Source organism: Manis pentadactyla, chromosome 2 (genome assembly GCF_030020395.1).
Source record: "Manis pentadactyla isolate mManPen7 chromosome 2, mManPen7.hap1, whole genome shotgun sequence".
NCBI classification, from domain to species: domain Eukaryota; kingdom Metazoa; phylum Chordata; class Mammalia; order Pholidota; family Manidae; genus Manis; species Manis pentadactyla.
Window position 1 is genome coordinate 46628121 of NC_080020.1, and position 15826 is coordinate 46643946.

Below are 15826 nucleotides of genomic sequence, written 5' to 3' on the forward strand. Positions count from 1 at the left end.
GTAAATGCTGCTGTAGGTGAAAAGTCACAGCAGAAATACACAGTATTGACTGAAGTGTGGGGAAAACTGCATAGGGCCTCTGTAATCCTCTTCATCCTCTTTGGGCGAAGTCCAGGGGCCAGAGGCAGGGTTCCCCTCTCCCATCCCCTGCTTCACCTCCATCTCTCTTCTGTCCCTGGAGTCTGGGGCACCTTGACTTGGATATTGTGGGAAGCTTTGCTATTCCTAATCACAGCTTAATCTATCATGTTGTCTTTGCGAATAGGCCCTTTGCTGGTCTCAAAGGGACTACACTTTTGAAGCTCAGGCAGGAATAGCTTTTTGTGCAGTGTCATCTCTTTCTTGGGGTAGAGAATACAGAACACCCTGGCTGCTGCCTGGATGGGGGAGTCATTATGGGGGAATGGGAAATAAAACAAGACCAACCAAACAAGAGCCTTATTAGTGTTTTTGAAGAAATAGCCCACCATACATGGTTGTAGCAATGGACAGCAGTTATTGGAAACAAAATAGGATTGAATTGAGTCAATTAACTTTGCTGAATTGCTTAGTCTCTCTGAACCTCGGTTTCTTCATCTGTACAACGGGAACACATATAATACTTAATTCGAAGGGTTGTTGCAAGGACTAAATGAGATCTTATATGCAGAATGGCGTGTACAAGTACTGAATGAATGGTAGCCCATGTGATGAGGATAGAAGGCCCAGAAGGCGGGGTCTTTCTTCAGATGTTGATGTTAATTTATGAAAAGAGAAGAGTTGCATCTTGAGGTTTAGTGTTGGAGGTTTTGCTCATGAGAACATCCTGACAGAGAACATAGTCTGTTGGCATATTAACAGTCATGCCCTAGGGCCATCATTTTCCTGTGCTTTTATTTGGTCTGTGGGGACAGGGAACATTCTGTCCTGCTGGTCACAAGGCAAGACTGTAGGAGTGGAGGGCAGCTCTGGGCACTTGGCTGCTTCCTAGGTTGGGTAAAAGCCAATGAGGACTGGCTACAGCCCATTGGGTCATATCCAGTAGGAGCCGCTCTCCCACCTGGCTCCCATGCATGAATGCTGAATGCACTGTTAGAATTTACCAAGTCTCAGCTTAGAGTAGGGTTCAGTGAAGGGAAAGGGGCACATAAACGCATTACCTTGAATGGAGATGGTTCTAATTCTCACCAATCCAGCATTTAACTCAGAGGGCAGAAATGGCCTGAAGAAACTGGCATGGCTTCTCCCAGAGGGGACTCCCCATTGAAAACAGACTACTCCCTTTGGTGGGTTTTGATTTCGTTTGAAGTTATTTTCACTTGCTTTTGCAGCAACCACATTTTCTGGTTTCTGTATCTGATGCTCTCCTCAGTCATTCCAAAAGGATCCAGGCTTGCTGACATCCTGACTTTAGCCAGTGAGACTGTTGTCAGCCTCCTGGCCTCTGGAACTGTAAGAGAATAAATTTCTGTTTCTTTATGTCTCTATGTGTGTGGCAGTTTGTTACGGGGGCCACAGGAAACTGGTACACATGGTTTTCCTTTATTTAGTCAACACATATGATACATATGCTCTGTGAGGTGTCAGCCATCCTTTCTCTGTACAGTGCTTCTGTAGGGAAGGTTCAGCAAGAGATGCCACATCCCATTGGGCTGTGGACTAGTCGGTGATGGCTGAGGAACATTCGGCTCCCTGCTCCTCTGAGGCTCCAGCTGGCTGTTTGATCAGCAGGGCTGAGTGTGAGCTCAGGAGTCCTCTCCAGGCGAGGGGAAGGCCCAGGGTGTCTGGGCACTATGGGAGGGGGAGACTGTCCTGTGCTCGGAGCACCTTCCCCACCAGGAGACCCAGAGCCCAGCCTGGGCTGGGTGCAGGGAGCTGCTGCTGACATCTTGACCCAGGTGACCTGAATTACTTTCCAACACAGATTCATTCTCCTATGTTCTGGAGGCCAGAAGTCTGAGACAGTCAAGGCTTGGGCCTCATGGAGGCCCTGGAGGAGAGTCCATTTCCTTGCATTTTTCACCTTCTAGAGGCCACCTGCATTCCTTGCCTGGTGACCCCTTGCTCCCTCTTCAAAGAGCATGACTCCGTGCTCTGCTCCTGTCATCATGTGGTCCTCCCCTTTGACTCTGACCCCCCTTGTGGCATCTTATAAGGATCCCTGTGATTATTTTGAGTCTGCTGGATAATGCAGGATAATCTCACCACTTCAAGATCCTTAGCTTCATCACATATGTGGAGCCCCCTTTTTCCATGTAAGGTCACATTCACAGGCTCTAGGAATTAGGGCAGGGATATCTTTAAAAGCCATTATTCAGCTTCCACCTGCCCCTCAGAGCAGGAGCTTGCTGATGCCCTTTCAAGCTTCAGTTGAACCCTGACTCACAGCTCTGGCTCTGGGAGGTGGTGGATAGTAACAGGGGCCTGAGGCCACCCTATCTCTGTGGACATGTGAACACCCTTGGTTTGAGGACCGTGTGTAGCCACCACTTGCCCTGTGCTGGATCATGGAGTCTTCGGTGGCCTTTCCAGAAAAGAACATAGAAATGAAATCCTGAGATTTTTGTAAAAAGCACTCAGTAATTGCTGTGGGATTCAGGGAGCTGGGTTTCAGTGTACTGTCGGGGCAGACTGTGAAGACACGTGTGACAGAAGGACTGCTGTTCTTCCTTGCAGGGTGCTATAGCTTCTTTTCCTGAGCGTTTCCTAACTTCTGCAAGGCCAAGCCGGAACGAGTCTAAAGCCTTGAGGTAAGTTTGTGTTGCCCAGGCCCCTGGGGGTCGCTGTCTTGTCTACGACCACAAGAACATGGTGTGCAGCAACTGGGGTGTGGGTTCCTCTAAAAAAAGATCTCGAGCCACAGCAATTGTGCCACATTTAAAGACCCCCGGGGTTAGTGGAGGTGGGCAGGATCCGTACATACCTGGGAACACCTGGAGCTCACAGTGAGTGGGGAGAATGAAGGGAGGAGCAGCTGTGTGAATGCTGCATCTTTTTAAAGAGAAACAGTATTTGGAAGATGCCTGAGGAGTAGACAGTCTCTCAGCTGCTGTAATTGAGTGTGTTATGCGAAGGGATGAGCTAGGTAGGGAATATCCAGGCAGCCTTTACTTATGAATTAGCCAGGAAGTTTGGTTGAAAATGATAGAAACATAACTGGTTTAAGAAAAAAAAAAATTGGCTCAAATATCTGAGAGTCCACAGACAGAGCCTGCCTTTAGGAATAGCTCGATCCGGAGGCCCTGATGTGTTATCAAAACTGTGTCTCTCTCTCTCTCTCTCTGCCCTGCTGTCTTCCAGTTAGCAAGTGCTACGCTGTGTTCGAATCCTATCAGCTAAGCAGCCTCAAGTGGAAAGGGATAGTTATCTTTCCTAGTAATTTCAACCAGTTATTGGACTGATTCTCATTGGCTTGCTTTGAACTGTGTGACCATCCTTAAACCAATTGCCATGTGGCTAGGAGAGTGTGGTGCTCTGATTGGCTGGGGCTAGATGGCTTGTCCCTCCCTGCAGCCAAGGCAGGTGGGGCCAGACCTAACCTAACCACAAGCCTGAAGGTGGAGGAAGGTTGCCCCCCACTGAGGAAAATCAGGTGCTGTTAACAGAAGATGGAGGAATAGATGCTGGTGAGGCAGAAATAGCAGAATGTCCACGGCAATTGCAACATCCAAAGGGCATATTAAAAGGCAACAATTAGCTGTTAGATTGCTTCCAGTAGAAGGGATAGAGTGTGTTGCTTTTACAAATCTTTCTAAGAACATGCATCATAATCCTGAGCCCTGATCCTTGTTGTTGTGGGGCAGGGGGGGCATATTCCATTAGACTTCAAGACAACTGGAGTTTATTCTGTGAACCTTGAAACGTGAAGAACAAAACACTGATTTTGTGAAAAAGAAAGAAATTAAAAAATAACATTTGGAGATTCTTAAAGTTCAGAGCATTGTCTTTCCCAAGTGATCTCCAGGGGACACAAAATGAACAAAAATGCTTATTGATGTACATAAATTGTACCGAGAAATACCATTCATTAGACAGCTCTTGAGTGAGAGGCCCTGGGAAGGTCCTAATGCTCTCAGACACTCAGCTCTCCTGGTGCTTTTAATAAAGGGAGGCTTGTTCTGGCCAGTTGTTCTGGCCATGGTCCAATGAAGCTTGCTGCATTCTATCTCCCAAATTCCCCTTCAATTTCCTGTGGAATTCTTCCCTTTTTTTTCCTTTTCATCTTTTTTTTGAAATTGTTAAAATTCCTTTTCCAGCCTAAGTCTTCTTCCTGGCTATTTATAAGAGCTCTTTGCCACCCAGAGGTGACTGGTTTTTCAGACAGTGTTTTGAACATTTTGTCTTTTCTGTCCCTCCTTAATTTGAATGTAGAGTGAAATGTGCCACATGTCTAGAGAATGGTGGTAAGCAGTTAGGACCTTTTGCTCTGCAAGTAACAAAAAACCCAACTCAAATTGGCTGAAATGTTATGGAAATTTATTGGCTCAGGGAACTCAAATGTCTAGGAATTGTAAGGCTTAGGCACAGTTTGATCAGGCTTCCACTTTATTTCTCTCACTTCTCTCTGTGAGGGTAGGCATTTTCACCTGCTTTATTCACTGATGTAACCTAGGCTCTTAGCACAGTATTCAGAATAATAAATGGTTTTTGAATGAACAAAATGATCTCAACTCTGCCTTTGTGGGTTGGTTTGGCCTCAGGCAGTATGGGTCCTTGAGTGAAAAGGCAATGTCTTCACTCTCTCTCTCTCCTTTCTTTTGCTTCCTCTTTCCTTTCTCCTCTCTCCTCCCCATCTCCCAGGAGTCTCCCACTTGCATAACTAAATTAACTGAATCCTCAAAACAGCTCAAGGCCTGTAGCTTTTTACAGAGAAGGAAACCGAGGCCAGAAGTACGAAAGAATATACCTTTGAACAGTCCTTTCACTGTCCCGTGAAAGACCGATGGCAGACATTCCTCCTCTAATTTCTCAGCCTGTACCTTCCATTTACATTCCAAATGAGCAGCTGCCCCTCAGCCAGCTGGACAAGGAACTGAAATTCATCCTCTAGTCCTGCTGGTCTATATATTCTCAAATTGGCAGCAAAACCCTTTCTAATCATAACTGCTGTCAGTTTGTAAAATGGGAACACGTGGCAGCTTGACCACTTTATGGGGGAAAGCAGGAAGCCCTGCACCACCCTGGGGAAAAGCACTGGCATCATCCCCCAAGACTGTCTCAGGTCTCTGGGACACTGACGGGGCTCTACTGAGTCTAACCGTTCTGAATTTAAATGCTTTTATTCCTCTGGTGCATCCTGAAGCTCACGGTGTCTTTTCTCAAGTGACTGAATGAATGTACCTTGATTGTGTGTTAAGTGAATTTCCAGTTATTTATTTAGAGCATTTAATTTTTTTGTCCTCTTATTTAAAAAAATGTCTCATGTCCTTGGGTTGAACCTTTTGATGGAGGAATGAGAGGATTTCTGCTTCTCCTACACTCCTTATAGGTTGTATGTCAAGGAAACACCCCTGAGGACTGTTGGGCCCAGATACTTTTCTGGAAAACTGACTTTGATGAACCAAATCCAAGGTGAAAAGGAGGTACAAACAGAACCCAACAAAGATTACATGGTTTGAGCTTAAATCAAGACCCCAAAATAAAAGGCAGTGTGTGATAGGACCCACATAGTTGCCAGAATTATTTAAATGGTCCACTCTTGCCAGGCTGAGAATCCAGAGGCTGCCCAGAGGTAACACTGAGAAGCCAGGAGTCTCTCCAGTTGTGGGGTGGAATTTGCAATAATAGCCTGGGCCAGGGTCCACAGAATTGCATGCATGTTCCACCAGGTCATTTTAGCACACCATGTTTTCTAACTTTGTGAACCCAAACAAAGAGAAGATGCCATTAACAACCTGATTGCCTAGTTGAACCTTCTTCTCTATCGTACAATTGGGTGTTATCCTTACAGGTAAGGTGGGAAACTGTGTGATGAAAGGTAGAGCAGGAAGGTGAGCATGCACCTTCCTGATAAATGGGTTGGGGGCCTAACTGTACAGGTGAGGTGCCTGGGTGGGCTTTCTTCAATCATGAGCATTTTCATTGATGGCCTCAATAGAAATATGTAAGTAGGTTTCTCAAATTTGCAGATGAAACAAAGCCAGGATAGAAAGGCAATTCTATAGGTGATGGAATAAAAACCCCAAGAGAGCTTAGGCTCCAACCAAGCATGGAATGTAACAGAGATGGACATCAAGTTTCATGTTTAGATCCAGGAAATCAATTCCATCATCTCCACATCACTGGGGGAGGCCTGCCTTTAACTCCCTTCCTGAGTTTCCAACTCTGAACATCTTCCTGTTTGCTCATAAAGGTTCCTCAGGTCTGCAGACCTTCGCCATGTATCCTTTCCTCCCTGAAGTGGTTTCTGGAGCCTTACGGGAATGACCCATCAGACCACATGCTGTGCCCTCTTATCAATACCTTCGAGATTGTGGGACCCACTTGGGGGACAGAGTGGGAACTGTGGTTCCTAGCACCACCAATAGGATGTGAAACCCCACAGACTGGAGCTTTGGGGTGAGGCTCTGCTGGTAAGCAGGTGGTGGCCACCTCATGCTAACAGCCCCTAGCTGTGGAATGCGCCTTCGAGGCTGCCTCGCCCCTGCTCCTCGTGACCTCCTGCACCCAGACTGCCCCTTCTCCAGTCCCGGAACCCTGGGGTCTTCAGGGCTTTGCTCTTTGCCATCTCTGATTTGTTTGTTTCTTTAGCTTTTGTCACAGCTAAATATTTTTTTAAAGGAGTATATTTTTTAAAGGGTAGTTTAAATATTCTCTGATTGTTCTTTTTTTTACTTATATTTTTTCTCCCAATTAAACACATATATATGTGTATATATATATATAAAATGTGCTGCCTTCTGTGCATACAGAATATGGAACCAATTACTCTAGGTCAAAGTAATTGGGGACTTGTGAATCAATTCCATGCCCATTAGCAATGTACACTTGAGCCAAGATTTTCTTTTCTTTTCTTTTTCTAATAGGACTGGACAGTGCCGAATCCTTGAAAAAAAAATAACACTTTTTTTTTAAGCTGACAGCACATTCCATCTACTTGGCAACATAGAACTAATGAAGATGTAAGTGTAAGAAAACCTATAATTGAATCCAGCACGTAGCAAGCATAGTTTAACACAAAGTACACCCAGCTGAAATTGCATGTGCTCGTGGTCTAATCCCACCAGCACTAGGAAATATTTCTGGATTGTGTCTCAGGTGGTGTTTGCTATCCACGTAGCCAGGGCAGAATAAAAATGGCTTTGAGCTAAGTCAGGGAACACCTGAGTTACCTTTGATAAGGTTGCCCTTTGGTTGATTATTTAAAGGGTATAGGGATGGGAAAACTAATCCTGAGAAACTGAGGTGTTTGGAGCAGAGCTCTTCTTAGAGCTTTAATTCCATTTGTCTTGGTAGCATGTTTCAGCTCCCTGCTTGGTGGCCAGAGGTGTGTCTGTCCCCACCTGGCAGGATTGGGGCAGTCCCTGGGGGATGCTCTTTGGTCCCAGCCCCAGGGTGAGCCTGATTGCCCCAGTTGATCAGTTCCCTGCATCAGAGGGCTCCTTTGATGTGTGGGTCAGTGTGGGAGGAAGACTAGGGTGAAAATATGTGTTTTCCTTTTCAAATTCCTTGTTGATGATTCACTGCCAGGTGTCCCCAAAGCCCCCAGCTGCTCCATCCCCTGCAGTCTCTCCCTGGGGATGAGCATTCCTGCTGCCTTGTCCTCCTGGCTGGGGAGGGAGGGAGCTGTACGGACCCCAGAAACTGCTTGGAGTTCACGCCTGCCAGAGGAGGGCAGGGAGGCTCCTTTGCAGGCCTCTCTGAGCAGCCAGCCACATAGGAGGAGCACCAGGCTAAAACCAGCTTAAATTTGAGTGCTCTGACTGGTTCACCCAGTACCCACCAGTCCTTGTCTTCTGCTTGGTCAAATGTTTACTTAGTTACTGGAGTTCTCTGCTGGCCCCTGCCTGATGGAGATCACTAGAGCTGTCCTAATGTGGAGAGTGTGGCAGGTGTACACAGTGGCACCCCACACCCAGCTGCCCCTGCTCCTCTCCATGTCCCTGAGCTCAGGGCAAGCTCAGTGCACTGCACTTCTGCCTGGCCCCTGGGGCATGGGCATCCTCTTTGTAGTCCACGGAAGGCAGTGTGGCCTTCCAGGCTGGGTCCCGGGAAACTGGCCGGGTGTGTGGCCAGGCCCTGTCCCTGCGTCTCAGAGCCCGCGTTCGGAGCTGCAGGGAGTCCCCAGGCATCTGCTGTGCAGGCGGCCTGTGTCTGGACACCCAGCCCTTCAGCTGCTGAGCCCTGGTTGGAAGAGGCATTCCAGGGACATTCCTTCTGTCTGGAGCAGGGACTTGGCCTGAACTGTGAACCAAAAACCGGAACAAACTGCACCAGTGTGCTGAACCTTGAACCAAATCCAAATATTTTGTGTATCACTGAGAACCAAACCAGAGTTTTGGGGTTGGGTTTGGTTTGGTTACCCACCAAAGAACATATAGTGAACAAGGCCGAACTGGAACAGGACCCATCTGTCTCCTCAAGCACCTGGGAACACGAAGAGAACCTTGGCATGGATTTTGGACTTGGTTGGCTCGTGGGCAGGAAAACAGTAGAGGGCAGGGTTAGGTCTGCAGAGGTTGCACTCGGCCGACTCCAGGCTGGAGAGGCTACAGTGGCAGACCTCTGTCCAGAAGAAGGCCGAGTTGCAGATCCACATCTCTGTGGATGGTGCTGTGTGGTGTGGGTGGCCCAGAAAATCACTACCAGGCAGCTGAGATGAATACAGGATGCCAGAGGTGGGTACAGTGGCCTACAAAATGTGGAGACTTTAATAAAATGATGTGTGAATGTTTTTTCTGGTCTATTCTGGGCCAGTCAGTAAGCATTTAGTTGGTGCCTGACACCTTGCCAAGGCAGATACAAAGGAAGTAATGAAGGAATGACCCCTGCTCTCTCCGAGCCCCTGGTACACATTGTGGGGCAAAGGGGGTGGCACTACTGTACTGAAGAGAAGCTGTGATGATTTAAATAGCCCAAAATTCATAGCTACCTGGGAACTCGGAATGTGACTTTATCCAGAAGAGGGTCTTTGCGGATGTAATTAGTTAAGGCTCTCAAGATGAAACTGTTCGGGATTTAGGGTAGACCCTCAGTCCAATACTGAACCCTTGTAGCAAAAGGAGAGGGCACACAGGAGGAGGAAGGCAATGTGAACACAGGCAGAGATGCGAGTGAAGCAGTTGCAGCCGTGGAATGCTGGGAGCCACTAGAAGTTGGAAGAGGCAAGGAGGGAATGTCGCCTGGTACTTGAAGAGGGAGCACAGCCTTGCTGACACCTTGATTTCAGACTTCTGGCCCCTTGAACTATGTGGGAGAATACACATCTGTTTTTAAGCCAGCCAATTTGTGATAATTTGTTATGGCAGCTACAGGACACTTAGGATGGAAGCTCACCATACCCATACCTCCTTCCTGAGGAAAAGTGGTACTTTATGTATAATTAACCACATTTGTATCATGGGGTCTTGCTGCCCTGGTCACATATGATTGGACTGAGGGTTGACTGGACATGCGAGGATGGCACCCGTGAGGGGTCTGGTCACTCTGGATTAGAGGTGCTCTTACCAATCTGTCTTTTGAAAAATAGAGACACACACACCGAGGACAGGGTTATGGAGCCATGACACAGAAACCATGAGACAAGCAGAGCAGGGGAAAGTGGGGAAGGGGGAAAGGATATGTTGAGAGGGGCAGTGCCACCAGGATCAACTGTCACACTGCCCCTCCAAGAGGGCAGGTCACTGCTACCTTCTGCAGGAAGCCTGTGTCTGGGAGCCTGATCGCATTTGCGTCCTGGACTCCCCTACTTCCTCTGGATTTTTACAGTTTATCCTCAAGTCCTGAGAGATGCTGGGCACCTCTCTCTGTTCCCTGCAATCTGAAACAGCCCAACCAACACAAACACAAGTGAGAGTGCCATAGAAAAAGTAACAGTTCACATGTCCAAGGCCCTCTGCGTATGAACTGCTTCCTGGCTGTATTACCCTGTGCAGGTGGCTTAACCTTTCTGAGTACCGCAGCCCTCATGTATCAATTGGGGCTAATGCCTCTTTCAGAGGGTTTCGTGAGGATTAAATAAGCTATAGAAAATGAAATACCCACTATGATACCCAGCACAAAGCATTCCCTTGATAGATTCCTTTCCTTCAAGTGACAGCATTTCAGAGACTGGACTTGGGTGTGGGTTTGTGGTGTTGGAAACAGACATGTGCTTCTAGTTTGAACCAGTCTGGCAAGTGGTAGTTTGAAAATGTTTTGGTGGGGTTCAGTTCAGGGTTCAACAACAAACTTTAAGTTTAGTTTGGTTGGAAATATATAAATGGGTGTGGTTTTGGGTCCTGCCCACCTTTGCTTGTTTGTTTATGGCTTTGACTCTGTTGACGTCCTTGAAAGAGACCATCCATATACCACTAATTTAGTCAGCAGAAATAGATTTTTGGAGCCCACTGGCATGCCAAAACATTCCCTAGCTTATCAAGCAATTTTTACAAGTCTGATAGCACTTACTACATCACTGGACCTTAACAGTGTTATGCATCCAGACCAGTACAGGCTTCACCCAAGTTGCCCAACGCTGTGCCAGTCTCTGCTTCTGAAGCTCTGAGGCCTCCCCCGTGACCCTCAGTTCCTTAAAAGAACAGTGACCATAAGATTAAAAAAAAATGTTGGCATGTGACATCATTTTCATCATGGACACAGCAACTTACGGACAATATAGAGGCAGAACATATGATATTATCTGACGCAGCATATTTTGTCCTTGGGAGGTGATGTAGATCTCAAGTCCTACACTGGATTTTTCATCCTTTCTCTCTCCCAGGCCCCATCTCCTCTTCCCAACAGTTACACTCAGCAGGCCTGTTCTCCAGCTGAGCAGTTCTGCAAGATGGGTCGCCTCCAACACACACTTCCTGATACGTTTACCTAGCTCTGTCCTCCTGGCCAAGCTGATGGAAATGGTGGGAGGAAGGAGAAAGAAGCCTGGTGTGACTGGCTGAGAATCCCAGCATTAGCTCGGGGCAGGTGAGGGGACTAGAAATGAGGATGTACCCAGAGGCCACAGGGGGTTCTGCAATGTTCTTCTTAAAAAAAACAACCTGTGGCAAACGTGGCATGATGTTAAGATGATAAACATGGTTGGAGGTTACAAGGTATGTGCCCCTCAAGACTCTCCTATGTGTTTGAAATATGATAAAGTAAAGCTTTGCTTAAAAAATACTTGCAAAGAGAGGTACTGGAATTTAAAAAAAAAATTTGCTGTTAAGAAAGTTTCTAATAACAGCAGTCTATACAGAATTTGCTCTGTGTCAGTAGGAACCTGGATATTGAAACAGGCCTTGCATTTGAATGACTACCTGAGCACATCATTGAGATCAGGGTTGAAACAGATTTTTCCTCCAGACAGAACCCATTGACACAATGTAGACCCTTGAAGTATCTGATCGGGTATGAAAATTTCTTCAGGTGGGGCCTTCTTTGTGATGGTATTTTTTATAGTTTCCATCCCAAGCCCATTTACTTCTCAAGATTATTCCCTGCTGTATAAAAAGAGAAGTATTTGTGCACTCATGGCCCAGGACACTCATTCCTTGGGGCCTACAGGCAATGTGGAGATTGTGAGGTTCCAGAGCAAGCTGATGTCGTGAGAGGGCCGCTGCACACTCACCTTTGTACTGGGGTTGTACAAGTACTCCCCCAGATCTCAGTTTCTTGGTCATTGTGGTGTTCCCAGTGTAGTCCTGTGGAGCCCTGGGGGTAGGGCAGGGCAGCGAGTTCATGCTCAGCACTGAGGCAGGCTTTCATTTGCTTCTGAAATGGTTGAGGACTATTTATGGAGCCTTGAACCATTTCATTATGACCCAGTGCTGTTCAGATGTTTTTGTGTTTCTCTGTTCGGGTATATTATTACCCATTCTTTGGCTATGAGCTTTCAGAATATGGAGAGGCCACACACACAAGACCTCCTACAAGCAGCGGTGACCTGTTTGAGTTTCTCGGAGGAGCCGCCTTGCGATCTTAGCCAGTTCCCTGGGCAGCAGCAAAGGGCCTGTGGCAGGCTAAGTGTGGGCAGAGGAGATTCAGAAGTCAGAGATGGACTTGCATGGCTTGGACTTGTCTTATCGCTAGAATGAGTTGCCTTTTTTTCATATTTCTCATGGTGATGATAGTGTCCACATCAAAATGTTCCTGAAAAAACAGAAGATGCTTAGGTGGCCAAACCCAGAACAGTCTGAGAAACAAAATAAAGTAGTGTTGCACTATAACCCAAAGTATAAAATAAATATCCATGAGTCCACATACATATGAACAAATGATTGATAAATAATGAATAAGGGAGGAGAAACAAATGTCTCATGCACATCAACTCCTAATAATTTATGTGATACTTTATCCTAAAGGAAGGGAACATTACTCCCCACTTCTCTAGTGTGGTCTGCACATGGCAATTTCCTTCCAAAGAAGACAGTATACAAAGGTGAAAGAGAAGAACTTTCCAGTGGAGAGACCTGACAAATACCACCTCTGCCAGGTGATCAAGGTCAGCACCAACAATCATAGATCACGTTTATAGCATGTACCCTTGATATGTTGTGATGGGAAGAGCACTTAACCGCTATGATCTTCCTCTGCAAACCCATAATCTCAATCTAATCATGAGAAAAATCATCAGACAAGTCCCGAAAGTAGGGCAACCTGCACTGTACCTGGCCAGTGTCTCTCAAAACTATCAAGGTCATCAAAGACAAGGAAATTCTGAGGAACTGTCATAGCCAAGAGAAACCTAAGGGGATGTAACAGCTAAATGTAACATGGCATCCTAGACAGGATCCTGGAACTGAAAAAGGATATCAGCTTAAAACCAAGGAAATCTGAATAAGCGATGGAATTTAATTAGTAATTTAAGGTATCAGTATTGGTTTATGAACTGTGACAAATGGGCCATACTAGTATAGGATGCTAGTAATAGGGGAACTGTGTGTGAGGTGGAAGAATGCATGGGAACTGTGTAGTGTCTTCGTAATTTTTCTAAAATCTGAAAGAAACTGTGATAAATCTAAAACTGTTCTAAATGATATTTTTAAAATTTAAAGGAAATAAAACATAAAGAGATGGTTATAGCAAACATTAGTGTTCCACACATGCATAAATAATTTGCCACATTTATTTCAAGCTTACTAAATTATTAACGCTTTGAGAGTGTTGCTGGGAGGATCAATTAAAAATATGGATGTGAAAGTACTATAGCATCTATGGTACATCAAAGATAGTTCCCATTCTTTGTTTCTGCCTACACTGAGAGGTGAGCTCTGTTTCTCTATTTCTTCTTGAATTGGGGCAGAAATGATGCTGTGCCATTGTAAGGCATTACCTTGACAAGTCTGGCTGCTTCTGCATTCTCCCTTCTGGAACCCAGCCGCCATGCTATGAGGGAGCCCCAGCAGCCACATGGAGAAGCCCATTTTTCTCCACTTGCTGATAGCCTGGCTTAACTCCCAGCCTACAGCCAGTATTAATTTGCCAGCCATGTGAATGAATCATCTGGAAAATGCATCTTTCAGTTCCAGCCAAACTGCTCCCTGTGATGCCACATGGAGCAGAGGTGAACTGTCCCCACCAAGCCCTGCCCAGCTGCAAAGTCACGAGCAAATAAGTAATGTGTGTTTTAAGTCACTGAGTTTGGGGATGACTTATTATACAGCAAAAGATGGCCAAAACAACACTGTACATAAAGGAAATTTTGACCTCTTGTCCTATCTTTTATTTTTTATTAAAAAAATTCTTCCACAGGTTGAGATATTTCCCAAAACACCTCACAAATTTTCTGGGGTGACACTTTTTATAGCTTGTTCTGCAGACTTATCATGTCCTAGCTCTTCACCCTGGGAGAAGGTTCTGGCCATGGGTCCCTGGCCTAGTGCAGGGTTTCCTGAAGAGCACCCTGCAGAACAGAAGAGCAACACTGACCAATATGGTAGCCAAATGGGGCTACTGAGCCCTGAAAAGGCCGAATTGAGATGTGCAAGAAGCATACAAGACTCACTGGATTCTAAAGCCTTAGTACTAGACTTCAAAAAAGAATGAAATATATCTTTATCATTAATATTTTGTATTAATTATACATTGAATTAATACTATTTGGATGTATTGTGTTAAGTAAAATACATTATCCAAATTATTTCTACCTATTTATTTTATTTATGTACTCTAATGTGGCTACTGAAAGTTTTTAAATTGCAATGGGGTTAACCTTAGATTTCTTTTGGGCCTTACTGCTCTAGAGAAAAAGGTTCTGAGTCAAAGGTGTAGTTTGGGAAGTGCTACTAAGTTACCTCTTCCTGGGGAATTACAAGGTATGACTGTTCAAGGCTCTGAGAAGTCCTGCAGGAAAGGAGACTAATACTGGGAGATGATCAGGATATCAGAGGACAAATAGAGATATTTAATTGAGTCCTCTCATTTAACTAGGAGTGACTAGCTCCTCTTTGTCACTCAGCTTCCAGCTGAAACATCTCCATTCCCCGTAAGGCCTTCTGACCAGTCCATCTAAAGTAACTCCTGTCCACTGGCTGCTTTCCATCATGTCACTTTGCTTTATTTTCTTCCAACTCCTTTCTTCTTGGCTTAAATTCATCTTATGTATCAATCATAGTCCTGAAAGACAACATGGAGCAGTCAAAATGTGTCATTTGAGGGGTTGGGTAAAGGACTATTTATTAAGGTGGGGCAGAATTTGGGAACAATAGGGAAGTTCTAGGATCCTGCTGCTGGCCTCAACTGGGAGTCAACAACCCCACTAAGTGGAGGGGACAGTCATCAGTACCTGGAAGGGGAAGCTGGATGGAGCAGGCTGCCTGGTAGGAGCCAGGGCCTTCGGTCAGGGGACACAGTCTGTCTGTGGAAACCTCGCTCCCGCTCTCCTTCCAGCTATCCCATTGGCCAAATCCTCAAGAAGCTGGAGGACAAGGGAGCCCATTGGCACAATCTACTCTGGTCCACTGCCAACCTCCTCGCACTAAATAAAAGCTCTGCAAGATCAGGGGTGTTGTTGAATGGCTCACCATTGTGGGTACTTAATGCTGAATAATATCTGCCAAATAAATGTATAAGTAGATAAATACTTATGGAAGTATAGCATACATGTATAAAAGTATGTAAACTGTAAATGTAGTGAATTTTCATACACTGAATACATCCATGTAACTAGAACTCAGATCAAAGAATAGAACATTGGGACACCCCTAAAACCTCCAGTGCCTCTTCCCAGTATTACATTCACAAGAGCCACCATGCTCTTTTGTTTTACCACCAAACATTAGTTCTGTCACTTCCTCTAAATCGAATCATACAATATGTGTGCTTCTGTGTTTGCTTTTTTTTTGCTCAATATGAGTTTGGGAATTTCAGTGATGATGATGTGTGAAGTTGTAATTTGTACATTCTTATTGCTGTATATTATGCAAATATTTCAGTGTCTCACAATGCATTCTAATCTTGATGGGCATCATTAGTTAGATTTATTCCTAGGAATGTCCTTCTGCTGATTTAGGTATTCATTAGTGTCACACATTATGTTTCTATAGGTAGGGGTCTTTTACATCATTATACATATTCCTAAATGTTCTATATTTTTATGCTAATATAATGTTTATGCCAATAGTTTTCAGTTATTATAAATAGTGCTCTTAGAAATTTTTGTATATGTCTTCCAAAGATACACACACACATGCACCTTAGTTAGGATGGA

At 45.3% G+C, this 15826-nt stretch overlaps 1 long non-coding RNA gene across 1 annotated transcript in view; it reads left to right on the forward strand.

Moving 5' to 3' along the window:
* LOC118912011 (uncharacterized) overlaps positions 1 to 2684 on the forward strand; it is a 163412-nt gene extending 160728 nt beyond the window's left edge. The window contains exon 5 of the long non-coding RNA XR_008993769.1: positions 2656 to 2684. This is a non-coding gene — a long non-coding RNA (uncharacterized LOC118912011). The remainder of the gene's footprint in view (positions 1 to 2655) is intronic.
* The last annotated feature ends 13142 nt before the right edge of the window (positions 2685 to 15826 follow it).